This window comes from Dendrobium catenatum, unplaced genomic scaffold, assembly GCF_001605985.2.
Source record: "Dendrobium catenatum unplaced genomic scaffold, ASM160598v2 fragScaff_scaffold_974, whole genome shotgun sequence".
Classification (NCBI taxonomy): domain Eukaryota; kingdom Viridiplantae; phylum Streptophyta; class Magnoliopsida; order Asparagales; family Orchidaceae; genus Dendrobium; species Dendrobium catenatum.
In genome coordinates, this window is record NW_021319436.1 from 3302932 (window position 1) to 3314972 (window position 12041).

A 12041-nucleotide genomic window follows, 5' to 3' on the forward strand; every position below is an offset into this window, starting at 1 on the left:
AATTTAAAAATTTAAAATAATTTTTTTAAAAAATTTGTTAAAAAAAATTCAAAATTTTAATAATTTATTTAAAAAAATTCTATCTTCGATTCTATTAATTTATAATATTATCATCAATTTCATATCTAGAATCACACATTTACATCCATTTCTAGCTACGACTCTACCAAATAACATTTTTGAATCCTAAACATCAATCTCCTTAGCATTCTCTCCACCACCATTTAATTTCCTGAATACAACAAAAATATTTATCTGCTAAGGAATCATAATATCTATAATCTCCATTAATTTTCCTACAAGAAAAACTTATATTCAAATTTCTATCCTAATTTTAGTTTCATGGACTAACTTTTTGTCCACATCCGTACTTAATGTGGGAAACCATTGCTAATTAATACAACACCCGGGCCATCGGATATTATGGCCCCTTTGCACGTACTGTATCTTTGTATTTAGACCATACAACATATTGCTACTAAGGATGCCCTAGCATTAACATTAACTTTTTAAGGATCATGTAAATGATTATTCAACAAATTTTTATGCTAGATTGTCGACTACCTAATTAAAACCCTCCGTTTTTCTCATCTAGACTGGGCTTGAACAGATGATATGCGTTAAAACCATAATTAAAAAAATATATTAAAGCTATTCATAATTCTCATAAATATTCATGCTATAGTTTTTAAAAGTAATAGTTTTTTTAAAAATTTAAAATTATTTCTATAATACATAAGAAAAGATATAATTTAAAATAGTTTAATTTTTAAAAAAGAATTAATCAATTAAATAATAAAGAATATAATCTTAAATTTAAATTTCTTTTGATTGTATATATCATAAATAGAAATTAAATCATTAATAAAAAAGAATTTATTGAATATATTAAAAAAATACAAAAATAATAATTCAATAAATGCTAAAAATAAAAAATTAAACATAATATCAACCGAAAAAAACTAATATGCAATTTTAAAATTTGACAAAAATAATCTAAAATACTAAATAAATATTACCTACATTAAACATCAAAGCATTTATTAATTAAATAAAAATTTACTAACTTGAAAAAAATTTTAAAAAATAATTACCTAAATATGAATTCAGTCTTTTTAAATTATTTAATCAAGTTTGCCTATATATAATAATAACTAAATTAATTTACTTAAATAATTTATTTAATTAAATAAATGCCTTGATGTTGAATTTAGGTACTATCATTTAGTGTTTTAAAAATATATTATCAAATTTAAAAAGCATAATTTAGAAAATGTAATAATGTTTAATTTATAATTATTTCATGTATTTAATTATTAAGTCTAAAATTTTAAATTAATATTTAAATAAATTTTTTTAATTGATAATTAAATTTTATTATGTTAAACACAAATCAAAAAGGAAATTTAAATTTAAGATAATTTTTTAAAATTAATTAAATTTATTCATTTTACATTTTTCCCGTTTAAGGTTATGTTTTTTTTTTAGGTTTATTATACATTAGGTTTTCTTCAAAAAAACCTAAAATCATTGAGTTTTCTAGCTTTTCTATAGGAGAACTGCGGCACGTAAGATCGAGTGCCGCAGTGCCAAGCTTAATTTTAATTCTTTCTTCTTAATTAGTGATAAACCTATGCACCTTATCATGCATTTCAGCATCTTTGATTTCTAAAAACTTGGTTTAGTTAGTTGTCTCTATTATATGGGATTATAATACTAACGTTAACCATTCTTAGCCTTTTGTAAAATTTCAAGTTTTAAGACTCATCACACTCATATATATATCTTTGTTCGATGCAAACATTATTTTTTATGTCATAAGTTCTCGCTTCATATAGTTTTTTAATTTTGTAGTCCCAATTATTGAGGAATAGTAAGTTAAATATAATGACAATCTTAAAAAATAAAGCTCGACACATGATTAGGCTCTTTGTTTATCTTGAGCCTTTCAAGGCCATATGACTCTAGGGAATCCTCATTTAGATTATAATTAGATTCTTCCCACTTTAATCCTTTCATTTATGATATTTTAAAAACTTTATATTCTTTGATGTAAATAAAAAATAAATGTGTGCAGTCACCTATTGTAATGCTTCAAGACCTAATTTGAAAGAATTGTATCTTTTATCTCTTAAGTAACCTACTAGAGCCTTTAATTTCTATTTAAAATAAAAGAAAAGTCAGCGTACACAATTTCTATACATCAAAATCTTTCATTATTTCTTTTATTAAAATCTAATTCACAATAGCCATGAGATCACTTTCAATATCAATCTATCTTACTAAGCTCGTGACTATAATAAAAATAAAATAAAATACATAACCAAAAGAAACCTAAGGATTTTGATCAGCCTCACTCCGCATAATCATGTTCCCTTTGCTGACCAGAATTCAAAAAAATTCATATAATGTGCTTATAAAGATTAGTATGACCCTAAAAACTATCAAACTTCTAATACGAGGTCTCGAGAATCAATATACATGATCATCTCAATCAATATAAAATTAGTAACTATCAGTATGAACAACAATCAATCACTAATGATATGAACCAATATGATCGGTAGACGTGAAAAGCTCTGATCAGAAATCACTTCTATCAATACTACAATCACATGTAAATATTGCGTCGGTATATGCGATATCACTATCATCTATTTGAGTGTATTTATTATATCATTCAAGTATGCAATTTTTGTATGTTTGGGTCCCTATATGCTTTTATATATGCATGTAAATATAAGCATTAGTATTATAAGAATTTATGTAGCAAGGTAAGACACCCAGCTTTTATGTGGTGGTTTTATCCTTCTATCCGCCATCCATCTCTCATATCAATCTATTATTATATGTTAATCGCATCTTTTATTTATTTATATTAATTATTTACTTTAACATGTGACTTTCAATAAATCAATAAAGAATTGTCACTCTCTACTCGTCTTCTTAATTAGTTTTAAGAAAAGCTCATTGGCCCACTGTCTTATATAAGATATTATTATTTTAATAACCAACACGGATTTATTATAGTGTTCATAACTAGCCTTGCTTACTTATATGCAAATGCCATATTTATCATATATTAATCATATCATTTTCTCTATGCAATTTCTTATCATATATGAAATATAATAATCTATGAAATATAGAAAAATCTATACTATATTCATTACTTCATAAAATCATAACTATAAATTTCCCAGGTAAAATTTAATAATATTATAGTAAAAATGCCCTAAAATTTTTTCTATCTTATACAAAAAAGTTACACGGTAAAAGCTAAGTAAATTAGGAGAAAATATATTTTTATCGCTTTGTGGGAGATTAAATTCATAAAATATTAAATCACTTAAAAATATGGTAGGATTCAGGTTACCTTCCACAATCATAAGAAATTTCATAACAGGTCCGACGGTTGAAAATACCCCGACCATCTTCTTCTCTTTTCTCTCTATCTTTCTTCTCCCATCTTCCTCACCTTTATCTTCCCCAACAAGGTATGCAAAAAAAAAAGGGGGAACGAATGGGGTAAGAGGGCTAATGAAATTAATTGATATATTTTATTATTTTAAAAACAACGATTCTAACATAGCACCATGACACTTGCTTTTACATCATCATTGCACTTCTAGAGAATCTTCAAAATTCTCCCATAACATCTCTACTTGATACTTGGCGCTGCGGGGAACACCCAAAACTTTTTTTTTTTGTCCAAAAACCCGAAATCTCAATGCTATGGAGCTACTAATCCTAGCATCATAGCGTTCACAGAGAATTTTTTTTTTAAAGGGGGGAACTTGGCTATTACACGTCTTCCTCTAAACCTATGAGAAGTGTCAATTTTCATCTCTTGAGGTACTTTCTTTTTATTTTTCCCAAGTGATGCATCTTTCAAGTTAACACTATGTTTAGTATCTCCAAAAAGTCCACTAATATCTCTTGACAAAGTCTCAACAAAGTCTCATCAAAGAGCTAAGTGCCACAACATGCTCTCATCTTTTTTTGTCCTAATGTAATTATTGTACTCTATATTTTCCTCTTGGTTATGACTCCTTGTTATAATTTAATTTGTTCTTTCTTATTTCTCTCTCATCACTCTCATATAATCATTGTTAATGCCAATAAAATTGCTAATGTAATATCCCGTTGATATAATATAATATTTGTGAATGTATGTTTGCAAGCAGAATCACTATAAATTTTAATCTCCTTTATGTTATTTTCTCCCCCGTCACTTCTCATAATATACTTGTAATACAAAATTTTCTAGTCTCTTTTCTTTTTGAATTGTTGAATGCCAACTTTCTTTTCGGTTTACTTGAAAAAATAAAGTGTCCACCATTCATACCTATTGCAAGAGTTGGAGGAGGCAGATGGAGACTTGAGTAAAAGCTAGAAGAGGAGGTAATACAAGATCTTGCTTTGAATCCTGATACGTCGTCAAAAAATTATCTTAATCGAGCGCGAATCTCGATGCAAAATCAAATTGGAAACTTCAAAAAATAATTCAGAGACCATCCAAACTCCAATTTTTAGCAAACTTACAGTTTAACTGAGCGTCTCGGAGATACAAACCCAACGACACCAAATTCGACTCAATCCGAGCTCAAATGGGTCCAAATCAAGGACCCGAAGCACTGTTGGAAGGTTCAAACCACAATTTGGATTACCAAACGGTTTCCAAACATAACAAGCTTATACTTGACTCGAGTGGCTCGACGATTCAAATCCAACGAGCCCAAGATATCCAAATTCTGACATCATTAAGGTCTTCAAATGTCTAAAGAACGGTGCATAATCAAAGGATTCAACATCGGCCGTTCATCCGACCACTCCCCATTTACCCTTGATCTCTCACCTATTTAAGGGCCATGCCACTCCAGAAATCTATAAATAAAGCTCCCTCTCCTTTTGAAAAGGAAACCCCCTAAGCCTAAGGAAAAAAGAGAGAGATCGGAGATCGCTCTTGCTTCCTTGCCTCCTCGACCACCGCCGGAGTTCCGTTGAACCACCACTGGTCCACCACCGCCGGACTTCTGCTGTACCACCACTAGAGGCCCTCACCTCTGCCGAACCACCATTTAAGGCCCTCTCCTTTCATGACCACCGCCGGACTTCCGCCAGACAACCATTGGAGGCCCTCACCTCCGCTGGACCACCGCCTGACGCTGTTGCTCCTCCGAACCACCCCTTAAGGCCCTCACCTCTACCGGACCACCGCATGACGCCATTGCTCCACTGAACCATCACTTAAGGCCCTCACCTCCACCGAACCACAGCATGACGTCGTTGCTCCGCTGAACCATCACTTAAGGCCCTGCCTCCACCGGACCACCACCTGACGCTGTTGCTCCGCCGGACACCACTTGAGGCCCGGACTTCTGTCCGACAACCATCTGAGGCCCGGACTTCCACCGAACCACTACCTGAGGCCCAGACTTTTGCTGGACGACTACTTTAGGCCTTGAGCTCCACCAGGCCACCACCTGACGCCCGGAGTTCTATCGAAGTACCATCCTTCTTCTACGGTCTTCCAAACTCCTATCTCCTGCCGACTATAATCCTCCTGACCTCCGTTGCCTACTATAGTCACTCCGACCTCCATCACCAGACAATGATCTTTCTGACCTCGGCCAGCTGCTGACTACGATCCTTTTGACCTCCGTGGCCTACTATGGTCCTTCCTACCTCCATCAATAGACAACTGTCTTTATGACCTTGGTCTCCTGCCAACTACGGTCCTTCTGACCTCCATCGCCTACTATGGTCCTTCCGACCTCCATCAACATACAACAGTTTTTCTAACCTCGGTCTCCTACCAACTGTGGTCCTTCTGACCTCTGTCACCTATTATGGTCCTCCCAGCCTCCATCAACAGACAACAGTCTTTCTTACCCTGGTCTCCTGCTGACTATGGTTCTTCTGATCTCCGTCGCATACTATGGTCCTTCCGACCTCCATCACGAGACAACTATCTTTCCAGCCTCCAGCCTATCGACTATGATCGTGCCGAAAAAAAAAAACACATATATTGTAACTCCCATCATGTAATGCACTCCATATGATGTACATTTATAACATTAAGCCAAGGCCTTCTCCCAAGGAAGGGCCTCATTTATAATCGACAATAAATACTAGTGGATTCATTCAAACTGGGCCAGGCCCCATGGTTTTTCTCCCTTTTTTTTAAGGGTTTCCACATAAAAACTCTGATGTCTCTTATGAATGCCACACCTCTCTTTTATCTGATTGTGTGCTAGATCTTCGTACAATGCTAAGACATTAAATTATACATTTCTCTACCGCCGTGGATACTCCAGGACGCAACAGTTTGACGTCCTGGAGTTTGACGCCATCTGTGGGAACGTGGTTCTCGACTGGGGGGCAATTTTTGCTCCAACCTCAAAAGGACGTTAATATCCACTTGCTGACATCAGCCTTTGCTTCATCAATTTCAAGGAAATTAGATCCGGACTGGGGGAGCAACTTTGACTCCAACTATGATCAAGAAGATCCCTCCAATACTTCCAATATCAATATGATATTTCAGAAAAATACCAGCAAATGTAAGGATACTTTCAATCAATTATAAGCTGCATATAGTCCCCTAATAGTCTTCTACTCCTTGGGCAAGGTCTTAATCTCGACCTCAAAGAGGCACCAACGGTCTCAAGATAGACCTTTATTTACCTTTGATTCGGGATACACGCGGCGTTCACCCCCTCCCAATCAAGAAAAAATCAATCCCAGAGGGATTCGACTTGACCTCTTTCATACAGGTTAACGTCATCGAGCAAAGGCTCAGACATACAACCTCGGATAGGTCCTACATCCTTGGTGGATTCTATCGGCCTCTTCCATACAGGTTAATGTCATCGAGTAAGACTCTGACATATAACCTCGGATAGGTCTTACATCCTTGGTGGATTCTCTTGAACTCTTCCACATAGGTTAACGTCATCGAGCAAAAGCTCTGACATACAAGCTCGAATAGGTCCTACATCCTTGATGAATTCTCTTGACACAGGTTAACGTCATCGAGCAAAGGCTCTGACATACAATCTCGGATAGGTCCTACATCCTTGGTGGATTCTCTCGACCTCTTCCACACAGGTTAACATCATCGAGAAAAGGCTCTTACATACAACCTCAGATAGGTCCTACATCCTTAATGGATTCTCTTTACATCTTCCACACAGGTTAACATCATCGAGAAAAAGCTCTGACATACAACCTCGGATAGGTCCGACATCCTTGATGGATTCTCTTGACCTCTTCCACACAGGTTAACGTCTTCGAGCAAGGCTCTGACATACAACATCGGATAGGTCCTACATCCTTGGTGGATTTTCTCGACCTCTTCCACACAGGTTAACGCCATCAAGCAAAGGCTCTGACATACAACCTCAGATAGGTCTTATATCCTTGGTGGATTCTCTCGACATCTATCACGATGGTTAATGTTATCAAGCAAAGGCTCTGACATACAACCTCATATAGATCTTACATCATTGGTGGATCCTATTAACATCTTTAATACATGTTAAAATCATCAAGCAAAGGCTCTGACATATAGCATCGGAGAAGTCTTACATCCTTGGTTAACGTCGCCAGAAAACCGTCGATGATTTTTCATCAGACTTCTCTACAAAGTTAAATTTCCACATGATACTGAATTTCCTCTCGTTACTGAAATTTTGCCTTGCAGGAGTTTCATCAGAATTCTATTCGACGTCAGACTTCTGCTTGCCGTCAGCCTAATACCCGTCATCAAACTTTTGTCCATCGATGGACTTTCGTCGGTCTTTCACTTGACGTTGTTCTTCTACCCGACATCAGACTTCTGCCTACCGTCAGACTACTACATGTTGTCGGACTTCTATCCCTCGATGGACTTTCATCGGTCTTCTACCCGACACAGTACTCTACCCGATGTCGGACTTATGCCTGCCATCGGACTAATACACGTCGTCGGACTTCTATCCGTCGATGGACTTTCGTCGGTCTTCTACTCAACATTGTTCTTCTACCCGACATCGGACTTCTGCCTGCCGTTGGACTACTACATGTCGTCGGGCTCCTGTCCGTCGATAGACTTTTGTTGGTCTTCTACTCGACGTTGTTCTTCTACCTGAAATTGAACTTTTTCTTACCTTCAGACTACTACATGTCGTTGAACTTCTGTCCGTCGATAGACTTTCACCGATCTTCTACCCGACGTAGTACTTCTACCCAATGTCGGACTTCTGCCTACCATCAGACTAATACATGTCGTCGAACTTCTATCTATCGATGGACTTTCGTCAGTCTTCTACTCAACGTTGTTCTTCTACCCGACATCGGAATTCTACCTGCCGTCGGACTACTACATGTCGTCGGACTCCTGTCCATCGATAGACTTTTGTTAGTCTTCTACTCGACGTTGTTCTTCTACCCGACATCGGACTTCTTCTTACCGTCAGACTACTGTATGTCGTCGGACCTCTGTCCGTCAATGGACTTTCGTCGGTTTTCTACCCGGCATAGTACTTTTACCCGACGTCGGACTTCTGCCTGCTGTCGGACTACTGCCTATCGTCAGACTTCTGTCTGTCAATAGGCTTTCATCGGTCTTCTACCCGACACAGTACTTCTACTCGATGTCAGACTTCTGCCTTCCATCAGACTAATACACATCATCAGACTTCTGTCCGTCGATGGACTTTCGTCGATCTTCTGCCTGACGTTGTATTTCTACCCGACGTCAGACTTCTGCCTGCAGTCAGACTACTACTTGTCGTCGGGCTACTGCCCGTCGATGGACTTTCGTCGATCTTCTACCCGACTCAGTACTTCAACCCGATGTCAGACTTCTACATGCCATCGTACTTCTACCCGTCGATGGACTTTCGTCGACCTTCTATTCGACATCATACTTCTACCCTACATCGTACTTCTGGACGTCGGACTTCTACCCATTGTCGGACTTCTTCCCGTTGATGGACTTTCGTCGGTCTTCTACCCGACTTTATACTTCTACTTGACACCGTACTTTTACCGGACATTGGAATTCTACCCATCGTCGGACTTCTACCTGTCGATGGACTTTCGTCGATCTTCTTCCCGACGCTGTACTTCTACCCGATGCCAGATCATCTTCCCTCACTCCTTTGTCAGGCCTCTGCCCACCGTCAGGCGGGATGGCAGGATTTTCTCTAACCGCGGAATCTCTCAAAGGAAAGTGGTCGCCCAACATTACTCTAGTATAGGGAGGGGCCCTGCTATTGGACAATGGATACCAATTATCCAATGGTAGATAAAGGCCTCCCGTATAGCTAAGAGCGCTGAAGGGAATAAGGGAGGTGGTCGGAACTCCAGTATAGGGAGGGGCCCTGCTGTTGGACAATGGATACTAATTGTCCAAGGGCAAGGGAAAGCCTCCCGTATAGCAAGAGCGCCGTAGAGAAATGAATGAAACTCCTCGTAAAGAGTGGCCCTGCTGTTGAACAATGGATACAAATTGTCCAAGGGTAGAGGAAGGCCTCTAATGAGAGAAGAGAGGAGGAGAGGAGGTGCAAAGATTTCATACCCCTTAGGGGGGTATTTATAGGGAAGAGAGGAAGTTGGGGAAGTTATAAATAAATAAAAAATTATAAACTGCAGCCAGCAATTATCGGCTTCTCAAATCAAACCGCACGCACACGCGGTTCGAGAACCGCCGCCGGCGGCCGGCCGGCCAAACGGCCGGTTTAGCCGCCTACGCGTGTCCGGGCCCGATTATTGGCCCGGACTATCCGATTTTGACATTTTTGGGGTCTCCAGAGATGTTTTTCGACGTTTCGGAGTCAATTTTAGCACTTTCGAAGCTCAACGGGGCCTTTACGATCAAGTTTGAGAAAGAAATTAATTTTTGGAACGCAATGTTTTGCGATTTGGCTAATGTGAAATGTCTACACATATATTTTCGGACATCTGGAGTATCGACGTTCGAAAATAAGAGGGCAACTGATACGTTGTCAAAAAAATTATCTTAATCGAGCACGAATCTCGATGCAAAATCAAATTGGAAACTTCAAAAATTAATTCGGAGACCATCCAAACTCTGATTTCAGTAAACTTATAGTTGAACTGAGCGTCTCAGAAATACAAACCCCACGACACCAAATTCGACTCAATCCGAGCCCAAATGGGTCCAAATCAAGGACCCGAAGCACTGTTAGAAGGTTCAAACCACAATTTAGATTACCAAACGGTTTTCAAACATAACAATCTTATATTCAAATCGAGCGGCTCGACGAGACAAATTCAACGAGCCCAAGATTTCCAAATTCTGGCATCATTAAGGTCTTCAAATGTCTAAAGAATGGTGCATAATCAAGGGATTCAACATCGGTCGTTCATCCGACCACTCCCCATTTACCTTTGATCTCTCACCTATTTACGGGCCATGTCACTCCAGAAATCTATAAATAGAGCTTCCTATACTCTTGAAAAGGAAACCCCTTAAGCCTAAGGAAAAAAGAGAGAGATCAGAGATCGCTCTTGCTTCATTGCCTCCTTGACCACCGCCGAAGTTTCATCAGACCACCACCGGAGTTCCGTCGAACCACCAATTGTCCACCACCGCCGGACTTCTTCTGCATAACCACTAGAGGCCCTCACCTCCACCGGATCACTACTTAAGGCCCTCGCCTTCCTCGACCACCACCGGACTTTCGCCGGACCACCATTGGAGGACCTCACCTCCGCCGAACCACTGCCAGACGCGTTGCTCCACCGAACCACCACTTAAGGACCTCACCTCCGCCGGACCACTGCATAACGCCGTTGCTCTGCTGAACCCCCACTTAAGACCCTCACCTCCGTCAGACCACCGCATGACGCCGTTGCTCCGCCGAACCATCACTTAAGGCCCTCGCCTCCACCGGACCACCGTCTGACGCCGTTGCTCTATCGGACACCACCTGAGGCCCGGACTTCTGTCGGACCACCATCTGAGGCTCGGACTTCCACCGGACCATTACCTGAGGCCCAGACTTCCGTCGGACGACTACTTTAGGCCTTGAGCTCCACCAGGCCACCACCTGACGGCAGGAGTTCTACCGAAGTACCATCCTTCTACTACGGTCTTCCAGACTCCTATCTTCTGCCGACTATGGTCCTCCCGACCTCCGTCGCCTACTATGGTCACTCCAACCTCCATCACCAGACAACGGTCTTTCTGACCTCGGTCACCTGCCGAGTACGGTCCTTCTGACCTCCGTCGCCTACTATGATCCTTTCGACCTCCATCAACAGACAACGGTCTTTATGACCTTGGTCTCCTGCCGACTACGGTCCTTCTGACCTCCATCGCCTACTATGGTCCTTCCGACCTCCATCAAAAGACAACGGTCTTTCTGACCTCGGTCTCCTGCCGACTATGGTCCTTCTGACCTCCGTCACCTATTATGCTCCTTCCGGCCTCCAGTAATAGAATACGGCCTTTCTTACCCCGATCTCCTACCGACTATGGTTCTTCTGATCTCCGTCACTTACTATGGTCCTTCCGACCTCCATCATGAGACAACGGTCTTTCTGGCCTCCATCCTATCGACTATGATCGTGCCGAAAAAACAAACACATATATTGTAACTCCCACCATGTAATGCATTCCATATGATGTACATTTATAACATTAAGCCAAGGCGTTCTCCCGTGGAAGGGCCTCATTTGTAATCGACAATAAATACTATGGATTCATTAAAATTGGGCTAGGCCCCGTGATTTTTCCCCCCTTTTTTTAGGGATTTCCACGTAAAAACTCTGATGTCTCTTATGAATGCTACACCCTCTCTCTTATCTGATTGTTTGCTGGATTTTCGTATAATGCTAAGACGTTAAATTATATATTTCTCTACCGCCGCGAATACTCCAGGACGCAACAAAGCCATATCTAAATTCTAAATTAAACAAGGAGGAGATGAGAGCTCGAGAATTTAGAGGTTGAGGTATATAGTAAAAAATTACTGGAGGGGAAGGGCGAACCAGAAAGATATTGAAAAACATCAATTTGATCATAT